Source organism: Stegodyphus dumicola, chromosome 4 (assembly GCF_044657685.1).
Source record: "Stegodyphus dumicola isolate Sdum_Otavi_A_Nest chromosome 4, ASM4465768v1".
NCBI classification, from domain to species: Eukaryota; Metazoa; Arthropoda; class Arachnida; order Araneae; family Eresidae; genus Stegodyphus; species Stegodyphus dumicola.
The window spans coordinates 31,262,853-31,277,114 of NC_140771.1; the positions used below are offsets into that span (position 1 = coordinate 31,262,853).

Genomic DNA, 14,262 nt, shown 5'->3' on the forward strand with positions numbered 1-14,262 from the left:
ATCAGCACGTGTTTATCGTGAACAGGTTTTACTTTTTTAAATACAATGATTGATTAACCGTTCAAGAAAAGTTCATAAGTCAGGGGAAACGCATGGCCATCTATTTCGGTATGGCACGCCGTTCCACATTCTGAGCTGCCCGCAGCTGTAGTTGTTTTGTTTTGTTTCGTGCAACAATAACCACCCGTGTGAGAAACAAAGAATGCCGTCCTCTGGCATTCACACGCACATCCGCCCGGAAAAAAACAATTCCCACACACCTCTGTCATTGCACCGACAGAGAAACAGGAGAAAAATTCTCGTTTTGAAGTCTGCGAGTAATTCCATGGATGTTAATGAAATTATTCTCTCAAAAAAATTTTAAATACCTTAAATCTCGAGCTCTGTACTACAACCTAACGCCCCCGGAAAAGAAAAAAAAAAAAGTTTATTTGTAAAAAGACATAAAAAGATTTAAAACAATAAAAAAAATCTGATGTGTACACCACATGACTTCCTTGTACGGAATATTAAATTATACGCTTTTTTTTTTTTTTTTTTTTTTTTTTTTTTTTTTTTTTTGCATTTCCTTTACACTTATTGGATTGAATTAAATCTACTTCGCCGACAGCGCATAAACCACAATAGAATAAATGCATTCTTTAAAATTCACTCTATTTGTTTACCATAGCGACACTCTGGCGCTAGATTCACTTAACAGCATTATATTTCGTTCATGTTATAACTCAGAATGCACAAAATTTATATAATTTAAAGACTAGAATTATCTAATCGTTGCCACATGTTTTATTCAAATACTATAATAAAGCTAGAACGATGTATAAAAGAAATTAAGCAAACAAAACAAAAAAAACAAAAAAAAAAAAAAAAAGAAAAGAAAAGAAAAGAAAGAGTTTTTCACAGACGATTGAGTATTTCTCATTCAATTAGTTCAGTTTTTACTTCGCGGCAAGGCGAAAATACATAAAAACTCAAAATATATGTATTAAAAATTACGATGTAAATCTTAAACGCTTATTTCCTCGAAAAAATTCCAGAAAGGATTAAGCATGATTTAATTGGCAATAATAAATGAATGCGTTATCTTTGTTGTTGCGAAGCTAGGTTTCTCTAGATTGGCAACAAATCCACTAGTCTCCTGTTTCAAATGTAAACATCAGTGGCCGCCATCAAATTAGGCTTAGCGGCACTTAAACAATTTTAAAATTGTTGATAATTCTAAAAATATTGCATACAGATTTACTAAAGGCATAAAAACCTTAACCGGAAGTTAAGAACAACATAATTCAATCATTTTTAAAGCAAAAAATGTACAATTTACAAACATATAAGAGTAAAGAAACTGAGATCACTGAGCCGGGTAATAGAGTGGATATATATATATATAAATATATTTATATACGTTTGGTGCGGCCGATTGCAACCAAAATACGAGGTGCATATCTACATGTTATAGCAGTCCTACATACAAAATTTCAACGTTCTGAGGCTACTCTTTTTTGAGTTATGCAAGATAGTACGTACATACGTTCCAGAATTCATTTTAAAGCAGTTTTATAATTTTTTGGAGGAAAAGAGTCTTTTATTATCTCCTTACGTACAGATATCACGCAAAAACATCGTTAAATTGCATTCGATAGCGGTCAAAATGGATATTTTCGTTGAAATATGCTGCCTGAAACTTTTCGCGATTACAATACTTCCTTTTTACTTCGTACAAGGAAGTAAGAACCGTAAAAGTATTTTGCGTCTCTTCTTAAATGAAAATAATATATACATTATCCCAGTGTATGAAACTTGATCTTACAACTGAGTGACTTTAAAATTCAGTTCGAAAGGAATTTCGAATTGAAAGCACAGCTGTTTGTTTCTGTTTGGTTTTTTGGAATGGAAAATGGATAAACAGAAAAATTCGAAATTGTTTAAAAGTTGTATTAGCGTTTTAATGAAATTTAAAAGCGAAATATAGCATAAAGTGTTTTGTAATATTCTTATTACCACGACACTTCAGAATGACTAGATTTTGTTGTAATGCAGACGACAGTTTAAAAAAGAACTATTTTTTAATATAAAACTCACAACATAAAATAAAAGTTGTTGAGAAATATTGTCAAGAAACCTGCATAAAGTGACTTTTTAAATTATCAACTTAATTCTATTTTCAGCAACTCAAGTTTTCGAATTTCAAACACAGACACACACACACACACACACACACACACACAAAAAAAAAAAAAAAAAAAAAAAAAACCTTATTTATTCTCGATTGGCAACAGCATCTATTAATTTCGGACTGATTTATTGCAAAATGAAAACAAAAAACAACCATTTACAGTATAAAATACTGCAATGGAAAAATTTCAAGTTATAAGCTAACATATCAAAAGATTATTTATCGTTAGAATCTTTAAAAATTTTTGAAGACACTTTGCTATTCTAACATTTGTGCTCCTTTTTTTCTATTTTAATTTTTTTAATATATTGTAAAATGTGTATATATTAAAATAATACATATATCTATCAAAATAAATCTATAAAAAAATTATTATTTAGGTTTAATGTTCGCAACTGATAATGGTGTGATCGTAGCTCATATATACATTCAGCTTTCAGCAGTAGTAGCAGCTGGTATTTTAATGTATTTGATTGATTGCTTTGTCTAATATTTTGGTAATCTATGAGTAGTTTTGCATATGATATTACAGCTCAAATGTGAATTATAAATAGCTTGTAAAAGTTCAGCACCATTTTTAAAAATGTTTGACTTAAAATATTCATGTTATACTGGCTAAAGAGAAGGAAAACTAACAAGCCATAAACTTATTTCAAGCTGTATAAGTGAGCGTTCACGGTAAACGAAATTAATTTAATGGAGCACAATCCTTCTTTAAAACTTAAGCAAAATTCGCAATAATTCTTTCATCAGAATAATATAAAACATGCATTTGAAAAAGTGAAGAGCATGAAACAATTTAAATTGGCACATTCTGTATTTGTTGCTTGATATGCATTCATATAGTTATCGAACATATGAGAAAACTATGTAAGCAAGCAAATGATGCAAAATTCATTATCTGAGATTTTACGTCTATACAGGGTAAATGCATAGCCCTTACAATGAAGTCATTTCACCAGGATTGCTCGAAGTAATTGATTAATAAATCTCCATTTTCTCTAATATTTTCTCTAATACATGTTTCTACAGATGTCTAAAATTGTAACAAATTAGTCTAATGTATATGTTATTATTATGAAAAAGAGAACAAAATAGCAAGATGGTTTCTAAGATTCTTTGAAGATTTAAAAAATTAAAGTAACGCAAGATTTCTAAATAACACCGCAATCAAATTTAACAGTAAAAGATCATAGGTTTTATTAGCAAATAGAATTGAAATAAATTAAAAAAAGAACTAAAAATTAATCGAAAATCGTTAACAATTAAAGTAAAGTAACAAACAATGAATTAAATAAATAAACCACCAACACAAAAGAATTAGAGCAACAACATTAACAATCCAAACGCAAGAGAGCACCTTACAATAAATATGAAAAAAATAATAACTACAAAATAATAACCTAAAATTAACGAAGAATTAAAAAATAAATATAACAAAATCACCAAGAATAGAAAGAATTACAGGCCGTAAGTTACAGAACCTACGGAGACTGGATGATGCCAGAGATCATGTGAACTCAAGAACCAACCACGTGATCTCCAGCATCATGTGAAACAGGTTTAATCCAATTATTTATGATACGCTTACTAGAGTAGGAATAAATTATCATCAATTCAATACACAGGCCATGCATCGCATTGGTCAAAATAGCAATGCCAAACGGAAGGCAGAGAAAGAAACTTACTAACATATTCTTCCCCTTTAAATGACCGCCACAGAAAGGCTTTTGCGTTTGTTGATTAAAATAAAAAATGTTCATTATTTTAAAATATACCAAAGCACTTTTTCACACATTAGTTTGTGAGCCAGGCTTGCAACAAATATTTCGAGCAAGTATCATGATAAGAGTTTCTGTTTTGTCAGGACACGAAATTAGCGAGTGAAAACAATGACACCTTGGAGCGTTAAAATAAATAAGTTTTAAAATGCCATGTTTTATGTTGTCAACTAGATAATGATAGTTTATTTACCGCCTCGTTATCCGGTCTTTTGCATATCCTGAAGCCATTTGGTGCTTACCGCAGTTTCGAGACAGGTCTGCCGAAAATGGAACACTTCGACTAGGAGTAATGAGTAGTCGATCCCGCAAAACACCGATGGTAATCAAAAGATCAGGAGGCAAGCAAGCAGAACCCGCGGAGGCTAAAGTGGCGGAAATGGTGTCCTCTAACCGACGATTCTCTCAAGAAAATAGTTTGTAATTTGAACAATGAGGAGGTTACTTTAAAAAAATGGATCGCTCTCAAGTGCCAGACTTCATTGTTGTTCTGCTTCCCTATCTGCTGACCATCCACGGTTAATTGCAACATAGAATGCATTCCATGAGACTAGGAACGAAACAAAGACACCTCTATCATCAGATGATAAAAATTTATTTAAAACATCAGAATACACACCATCAGTTAGCTGTGTACAGAATATTAAAGGGCTATCATTTTTAAAGAACAATCGTCTTTTTCATAGTAATAAGCAGGTAAAATGCAAGGCATCTAAGAAATCTAAGTAACACGTCCAGAAAGTATTTCCTGTTCGATAATAAAGAAAAGAAGAAGTTACTCAAATAAAGCTGCTTCATTTTGAAAGTACATATTTAGACTGTTATTCGACAAAGACAATCATAATACTAGGAAATACGTTTTTTTTGTATCCTCATGATGTGCTTCTGCCACCCTTCGTTGAGAAGTTCAGTCGCTTTTTGATGGTGCTCCTCGTTATAAGGAAACGATTATCTACCACATAATTCCTTGATTTGGGGTAAAAGATGAGAATTGCTATATGCGAGGTTGGGCTATAGGCCATGTGCTCCTCAGCTTTCAAATGAAATTTATGAAGCAGTTATTGCACGAATATAGTGACATGCAGTAGGATCATCATGGAGAATAATAAATTTCGAAGATGCCGATAATAAAAAGAATTCCAGTGTAAATATTTCCAGATTCCACAAGCACAAGAATGCATTGGAGAGTTCCAGTTTTGCAAGTGAAAAGCGCTTTGCCTAGAATGAAGAATTTCAAGTGAAGGTTAAAGAATTTCGGCTGAAAATTCAAAAGTTCAAAGAAGATCTTCAAGAGAATTCTATTCTGTGGGGTTGAAAACGTTTTGTTCAGAGAGAAGAGATTTTGGTGAAAGTTCGAAAGTTCAACAAAACGCTCTAGAAAAAGAGTTTCAATTTTAGGAGTGCAAAGCGCTTTACTGACAAAAGAAGTAGCTGCATTTCTCAGCGGACTTTCAAGAAGAAATAATGTTAATTCAATGAAACTCTTTCGACTAGTTATATATTAAACAAGTGCTACCTTTCAGACGTGCTTGGTATTTGCTTTCAGAAAAGATGCTTCGGGAAGGACTTTCTAAGAAAAATGGGATGATATTGATTTTACGTACATTACATTTTACACAAACATATTGAGTTTACACATTTTTAATCCATTGCAGGGAATCGAAGCCTGGATGGACAACCAGTGTTCAGCTGACTTGTGCATTCGGCCACTGACAGGCCATATTTTTATAAATAATACTTTAAATTATGCTCACATATCGATTCGTCATAATAAGTAAACAAATTTATGCTACTGCACCAATCATTACTGAAGAGACATACTAATCATTATCAACAGAAAAAAAAGGAAAATCCGTGTTGGCAAGATTGAGCAATTGCACCGCAACTTTAGTTGTTTTATAAACCTACTGATTACGATGTACGCATACCGCTTACTGCTTAATTTGTTTTTTTCCAATTTCTCATTCAGTTCCTCAAATTGGAATTCCAAAGATGAAAAGGTGTATTTCAACTTATAGAGTCTCACTTTCTTTAGTAGCATAAACTCGTGCGCTCTAGAAAGACTATAGAGGAATAATCCCTTTGTTTTAAACTGTAGACAGACGTCAGAAGAAGGATATAAATAGCCCTTTTATTTGAACACAAAGAAGTAACAATGACCCAACTCGGATTTCCAAGCCAACACTTCTGGCTTGACTTAAAGAAGTAATGTTAAACTAAAATTAAATGCAGTTGGATTAGCCTAATGGCTTTCAGGATAAAGTAACGCACAGAAAGGCTCTGGTTTGTAGAAAACCGGCGAGACAAGCCTAATGGCTAGAAGTACTCAACGTCACAGAATCAAATTGCTATTTAGTCATGGTAACAATGTGGCCTCAAATAGGTAGAATACGCTTTAAAAACAACCTGCAAAACCTTCGCTTAAATAGCACTTCTTTTTCCCTCAATTTGAATAATCATCATCATTTGCTCTCTATCTCATTTGCATTCTAGCATGAAAAGCGTGGGTGAAAAGAAGAGCGAAAGTTACCTTAACTCAGAATTAACTATTATGCGTATCGACTCGTAAGACTAAAAAAGCGGCGTATCGGCAGTGTAAGTTCCCATTAGTAAGCAAAGAGATCAAACTTTATCAAGCAAAGTTAAATTCACCTGAAACATACATACATACATATGTGTATGAAATACACACCTCTCCAAAGCAGCATACAAAATTTTGTGTAGGGCTTGGACAGAATTAGTTCTTAGCTTAAGTTTAATAATTTTAATAAAAGGATTTTTTTTTTTAAGCTCAAAGGGCGTTAGCTCAGAAAGGCTATTAATTTCGTTTTCACAAACTCCTATTCCAACTTCCGCTGTATGCCGAGATTAGCATGAAATGTTCATGCTGTCTTCTGGCTGTCAGAATTTCGTGTGCCATAGAAGGGCGCTTCAAATAGAATGGGTGAATTACTTTTGGCATTTTGCGTTGAAAACTTTAAATGCCCGTTTCACTTTTCAAATTGTTGCCACCAAATATTATCGCCCTGTATTACATTTGAAGAAATTAAATCATGAAGCATCTGCATAAATGCATGTATGTTTCTGGCATTGTGATAAAACGACAGTACCCAGAGCCATCCAATTTTGAATAACGTAATCCTCCACCGAATATGGGCCTCTGGAAGCCCAAATTGGGAATTTGTTTTATTGTCGATTTCATATTTTGAAACACTTTAAAAAATTTTTAATTAACAAACTCAACGATTTCAAAGCGAGCAATGGCAGTACTGTACGGGGAGAGGGAAACATTTTTATCTCCAGTGCGCGAGACTGTGTATCGGAGATTTTAAAGATATGCTCATTTTAAAATTATGCTGCGATATTGCTGTTGAATTGAATTTTATGGTTAAAGTGAGAAGAACCTGACATTTAATAAATAAAGGTAAAACACAAAATGTTAAAAAAAAAAAAAAAAAGCCTCTTTGGGCGTAATGTAAAATTTGAAGGCTTTCAGATTTATATATATATATTTCTTAAAAACTATATATATCGTAGTTTTTAAGAAATCGCTCTTTCCCGAGCCTTGATATTTTCCAATAGAATTATGGTCAGAATATAGGTCTTTTGAATACTAGAATATATATATATATATATAACGAACTAGTTCTTAAAACTATGAATTCTCTTAAAATAGACCATATCTAATGCTACGACTTTGAAAACCTTTATACTTCTCTACCACTTGAAGAAATTTTTACAAGTTTACTAGCTCTTCCAGATTTATTTCCGCAAATTACTACCATTCTCAGCAACGAAAAATGGCAACTATTCCTCTCCAGCGTGCTCTTCAATAATTTTATTCAATTTGACAATAGCATCTATAAACAAGTACAGGGAATCCCAATGGGCGGTAATTTTTCAAGCTCTGTCTGTGAATTATTCCTTTTTACAAAGAATTGACCTATGTCCGTTCACTCAGTACAGAAGAACGTATATTTTACCAACACATCTATAGATATATTGATGATGTCATTGCATTTAATAACTACAACAAAATAGAAGTAGCTAATATCTACCCTGCATGCTTAAAACTAAATAAAACAAATACAGAACAGCATAATGTAGTCTACCTTGATTTACATATTATAGATTACAATTTTATTAAAGTTTACGACAAAAGAAGAGAATTTAATTTTTCCACACTTAAATTAACTAACTGGAATTCAAATATTTCCAAAAGAGTCATACTTAACACAATTTATTCACAGCTACTCAGAATAAAAAGAATCTGCAATACTGCGAAACACTTACAAGAAGAAATACTATACTTCGTAACTATTTTGAAAAGTAACTTAATTCCTCAAAAAATAATTACAAATACCCTAAAAAAAAGCTGGCATTAGCCTTACCTATTTTTAGATTTTTTGAATTAGATAATGATATTTTATGCCTAAAGCCCGAAGGACGGTTTAAGATGGATGACTGATTCAGAGAATCTAATATAAAAATGTACAGATAATTCTTGTTTATTCATTCTCTCTCCTCCAAAATTTGGGCACTTTACTTTTAAATACTATTGTGTAAATAGTTTTAAATTTCTATTATGGCCAATTTTACTGCTTTTATTAACAAATCGGGCCTTTTCGTTTTTCATAGTAGCTTGATCGCCCGCTAGCTTGAAGAATTACGACTTTTTTAACAAATGACTGTTTTTTCCTTTTACTCCTGCTTTTGTGGCCAAGTTTTGTCGTTTTTGCTGTATTAGCCATTTTCACTTTTAGTCCCAATTTTTTCTTCCAACTACACGTCAGACGCCATTTTGAGATCTTTTCATGTTTTTCCGAGTTTTCCGACCCCCTTCGATAATTGGAGACGAGTTACAGCTAACGGACAATCTTTTCGTATTGGCTGATGCCCACAGAACGTCGCTCCCCCCTACATACGTCACACGACTGAAGTACACAGAAGGGAATTACAACTACTTTTCAACATATTTTTAAGAGGGAGAGCTCTGCATCGCCACAGGTCAGTTTTTTGTTTCTTTTGTTACAACTTTTTCTTGGTTTTAGCAAGACCCACTTTGTTGGTTTTCATCTTAATTTTCTTTTATTTTAATTACAGATTTTCATTACAGATTTCTAAAATATATAAAATTATAAATCTTTAAGCTTGCAGGCCCAGCCCGTATGTTTTTGTATATTTATGACTAATAGCAGACCGCTATTTATTTTTATTTTTATTTTTATTTTTATTTTAGTCTAGATTTAAGATGTATCGGAATAGTTTTTACATATTTTAACACCTTAATGTGTCATTTTGTGCGGACGCGTCGGGAAATTGGAACAGAAAATTGAGACTATTAAAATTTTCCAAGACACTTTGTCTAAATTAAAAAATTTTGTAGCGAAAAAGTTTCAATTGTCTGTTTCGGCGAAACGCGTAATTGAGTTAGCTTGATTCGACGTTCAAACAAATAAAATTTCCCTTGAAAAGCCAGTTTGGAAGTCGAGTTAGGCTAATTTACCATTTTCCGCTTACTTTTTTTATCTGATTTTGTTTTTTAATGTTTTACATGTTAAATAGTTTGATTTTCATATGTATTAATTTTTTTAAAACGTGTTGAACTTTTTGGAGCAACAGCTCCTGGTAACTTTTAGGCCAGCTTACTACAATTTCTAATTTACTTATTTTGCAGCATATTGCGCAAGATGTTTTCTAGACCAAATTGGTCATTGAGTATTGTAATTACTACCTTGCTTGATATATATATATATATTCCGACCATAATTCTATTTACCAGGCATATTTTTTCTGATCAATATTTGTTTTTTGTGCTTAAATAATTCAAATAATTCAAGTAATCACTTACCCGTACTAAGGTCTCTAAGACTAACTTTTTAACAGTGGCTACACTGTGACCGGATCGAATCAAGAAACTTCATGAGCATTAGTCGTAATAACAAGCCTTTATAACCCTAGCTGAATTCATTACGTCCTCTAGTCCAATTCGCACTTCCTACAAAGTCGGAGAAAGAAGAAATAAGGAATGACAGAGAAAGTTTACTAAAAAAGGCTTAACTTCTAAGAAACAGCTGAACGAACAGAAAATCATGCACAAGCAAAATAAATATGTTAAAAACTATTTATTTTTAAAAAATCACATATAAAGAAATAACTTTAATGCTTATTGTTCTAACACAGTATTTATTACATTGCGATATACTACGGGAAAGCATTTTTATATGGTAAATTGACAAAATTGAAATGGTTCGATGAAAAATCTGAGAAATGGTGGAATGTTTTCTTTCCAACAAAGAGGGATCCTGTTCCGTGAAAGTATAGAATGTCTCTATATACCTAACATCATTCTAAAGTTGGAATTTCAAAAATTTTGAATTTTACATGGTATAATTCAAAAAGCACTTACATATAATTTGCACAAACTAGTTATCTCCAGACTGTCTAGAAATCAGAGATCTAATTTTCCGTGGAATGGCGACCTTTGCCGGGCCACATGGATGGAATTCGCAAACATGACGGTTCTAAAAAGGTGAGGAAGACTTTCTCCTCCCCCCCCGACTAATGATATTTCTAAGACTAAAAATATAGTTAAATATACTCCATACTATAAATGGTATTTTTCACTAAAGTGCGAATATGACAAATAAAATGTCTTTAAGCGATAAACTTTTTCAGGCATGCTGAAGATATTATTAATCAGCTCAATCTTATATTGTTTAAATTGTTCTAAGAAACAGTGGCGTAGCTAGAGTGGGACAAGAGGAGACATCTGTTCCAGGACGCAGCCTCCAGGGGCGCCAAATTGATGTTACGAAATTTTAGAATAAAAGATTTTTCATTTTTGGTACACAGAAAGGGGCGCAGAATCTTCACTTGCCCCCGGGGTCTGAAAACCTTAGCTACGTCTCGGAAAAAAAAAAAAAGAAAAAAAAGAAAAAAAAAAAATGCTTGTAAAATGGAAATGCTTTATCATATGTTGTTAGAAATAACTTTCATTAATTTTAATAATGCTGATAATTATTAACTGGATAAGTCAGGGATTAAATACATTTTAAATTATAGCAAAGAGAATTTACTTTTAAAATTAGACAACTGGAAGAATTTTGCACAATTTAGTATAACAGGAGCCTAATATGCATCGTTAAATACCTACTTTTATTTATTAAAGTAATGATGTAAATGCTCATAAGAATATAAGTTGGATATATATTGAATTGCACCACAGTTAGACCATCATGTCCGATTTCAGCCCTTCCCACTTCTGGTTTTCTGAAGGCAGTAACGAGAATCATTCCATTTCTTTTTCCTTTCTTTTTGCAGGTGTTTGGGATGAAATCATGAAAATTATTGATATTTCAACTTTACTTTTTTTTAATACTATATTTGTTGGGAGGACATTTCTCAGGAGGAGGGGCAGACCATCAAAGAAAGAGGCATCTGTTATTATTTCATAAAACATTCTTGCTTACTGAATAAGGTTATCAAGATTAGTGATAATAATATTGTGTCTGAACACGATGTTTAAAGGTCGTAGCGTAACTGTGACATCATTTTATACAAACGTCAAAGTCATATCCCATCACGTTTTTGCTTTAGGAAAGATTCTGAATGCAACTGCCAAAACGTGAACTTACTTAGTAGGACCCCTTTCAAAGAAAGCCCTCATCTGGAAATGTTCAAGCGAGACATACCCAATTAGACAGCCAGTTAAAATAAAATTAAACAGAAAGTGACTGTTAAGGCCGTTGGGTCACCGAATATCTGCTGAACAACTTGTGGATATATGATATCCACCACTTCGTAGACTGACGGTCACAGTGTAGAGTGGCGCATTAAAATTTCAAGAGATGCATTTATAACATCACTCAATTTATTAAACAAATGCTGATAAATTAAATTTAAAATCATAAACTAAATGTTTTATGCTTTGCCAAACTTTGCGCACTGATTATTCACGAGATTTGTTCGTGTGTATTAGGAGTTTTCAGCCAGAGGGAAGCCCCCACTCAGGAAGGGAGTTTCATAGTTTCAGGGAGGAATGCTGTCAGACTTTTATTTACTTGTTACGTGCTCACTTTTAGTTTATGAATATTAAAAACACTTTCATTCAAGTTTGAATATTTACCAACACTTTCTATACTTTTCCTGTTTAATTTATAAAAAACAAACTATTTTAAATAAATGTATGTTATGTGTATTTTTTCGAGTTTTGGAACGAAGAGAGTGAATGATTGTCTAGCAGCAGTGAAAGGGATGCGTAAGGCAAAAAAACGTTGAGAACCACTGTATATAGTACTATATAAATCAAAGGTTCTGTATTTCCTTCCTTGGTAACGCTCGCAAGTCGCTTGGAAGAAAATTTAAAACATAACCCTAAATGTAACTCACTGCTGCACACTTCTGGAAAGATTTCTAGCGTCAAAGTTGCTGAGAGAATGCTGCGGAAATTCGCGGTGTCACGTACGCGGCTGGTATTCCTTCTTTAAATTGAAACCAAAATTTAACTAACTGTTGCAGGACTGCAAACGAGATTTTAAAATGGCAAAAATGAGAGTAAAAACTTCGTAACTTTTCTTGGCTTCAAGCAAATCATTCCTATCATGCGAGCGAAAGACTTCGGTGGATTCGAAAGCATGTCACGTGCGAAAGGTGGTGAAAGTTCTGAACGAATGAGCACGGAGGGCAGGAAGTGTTCACAAGAAAATAACGCCCGGCTTTCGTCTGCTGTTACGATACTTTTCAGTCCTCGATCAATGAATGTCTAAATGTTCGATTATCCTTTTCGGCGTGAGAAAAGAACGGTTAATTTTTATTGTCCTGCGAATTTGAGAGGGTTGGGAGATGGCCGTATGGCAATTTCTTTTTCTTCAAATATCTAGCGTTAGACCAAAATTTTTACATATTCTGGGAGTATTTATGTTACTTTACACTTTCGAATCATTTATCATCCATCAGCTATGATGGCTGTTGCCATTGTAAGTCTTAACGTCTTTTAACTTTAAAGGAGTTAGGCAAACCATAATGCCTTTTTGTATTTATATAGAGATATGAAGAAAAAACACCTGTAGAGATACAGGCAGTAGATATGTAGATCTTATCACATAAATGTAGATACGTCAGTACTTTGACAACTATGTAGAATGTAGAATAAGAATTATTTGATTACGACAAAGCGAAAAAGACTAAATACCTAAAGAGAGGGATGCAGATCTGGAGGTCTTTTTAAAGGAAACCTTGGGTTGCATATGTGGAAAATTATGAAAAAGCTCATGTATCTAGCTTTTTCGCTGATATCCAGATCTGGATTGAACAAGTGTTCAACGATTTTATTTGCTCATAATATGTCGAATGGCAAGTATGACAAATAGTCTGAAATATACAAATGTTTATGCAACCAGCGGTATACCCAGTCAAGACTAATGGAGGCCTTTATCACAAGGATCTGAGACACAGAATGTTCAATCTTCTTTATTTTCCTGAGATACAAATGATGTTAAGAGGAATCAGAGGATAATTTTGAGACTGTTGAAAGTTGGGACCCTAGGCCAGAATCAGTAGGCCTAGACTGTAAAGGGACCCTAATGATAAATCTAACTTCAGTGTTTTCTTTTGTTGCCAAATATTCAACGTACGTGTTTCCAATTTCAGAAATTTCATTATCGTTTTCATAATATTTCGAGGAACTATGCCACTAACGCTAAGTTTACCAAAATTATAACAATGGCTCTTGAAATAAATTTTCAACTTCATTAAAACCATGATCGTAACCCATTTCAGACACTTGCGGGGGCAGGAATGTTAAAGAGAAATTTCTGCCTATACGTATAGAATAGTGGAGAAGAACGCCACCTGGTGGGATGTCTTCCCCGTCGATGCCAGTGAACCGGAGAAGGTCGCGGCCCACGTCGGAGTCATGCATTATGCACGAAACGCCTTTCTGAGGCAAATGACTCTTTCTCACCCACGAGATTCTTCTAACAAATTTTCCGAAGATCCAATCGCTTGAGACGAAAGGCTTCTTTCTTTTTCCATAATGATGCAAAATAGTTAAATGATATGCGTTAGGTAAATGTTTCTCCACTCTCTGTTGTTCAGTGCAATCGTATCACATCGAGCAAATGTGTACTTGAAGTATAACTATATATTTCAATATTACAATGATAGTTCGGATTTAATTTTTAATTAGTTGAATTTATAAAAAGCACGAAATGTTTTTTTACTAGAACACATTTGAAATTTTAACTTTTTTATATCCTCTGAATGAAATCGGTTTCGATTCCGCACAAAGTTGACGGTTATCTTTTA

At 33.1% G+C, this 14,262-nt stretch overlaps 1 protein-coding gene across 2 annotated transcripts in view; it reads right to left on the reverse strand.

Moving 5' to 3' along the window:
- Positions 1-14,262, reverse strand: part of Cad99C (cadherin 99C) — a 212,840-nt gene that overhangs the window by 162,508 nt on the left and 36,070 nt on the right. Inside the window, exon 2 of one of the 2 annotated variants that reach the window (XM_035351133.2) lies at positions 9,806-9,952. The exons of the other annotated variant lie outside the window; for it this stretch is intronic. The gene's annotated coding sequence lies outside the window, so the exon portion shown is untranslated. The remainder of the gene's footprint in view (positions 1-9,805; positions 9,953-14,262) is intronic. 2 annotated transcript variants of the gene reach the window in all.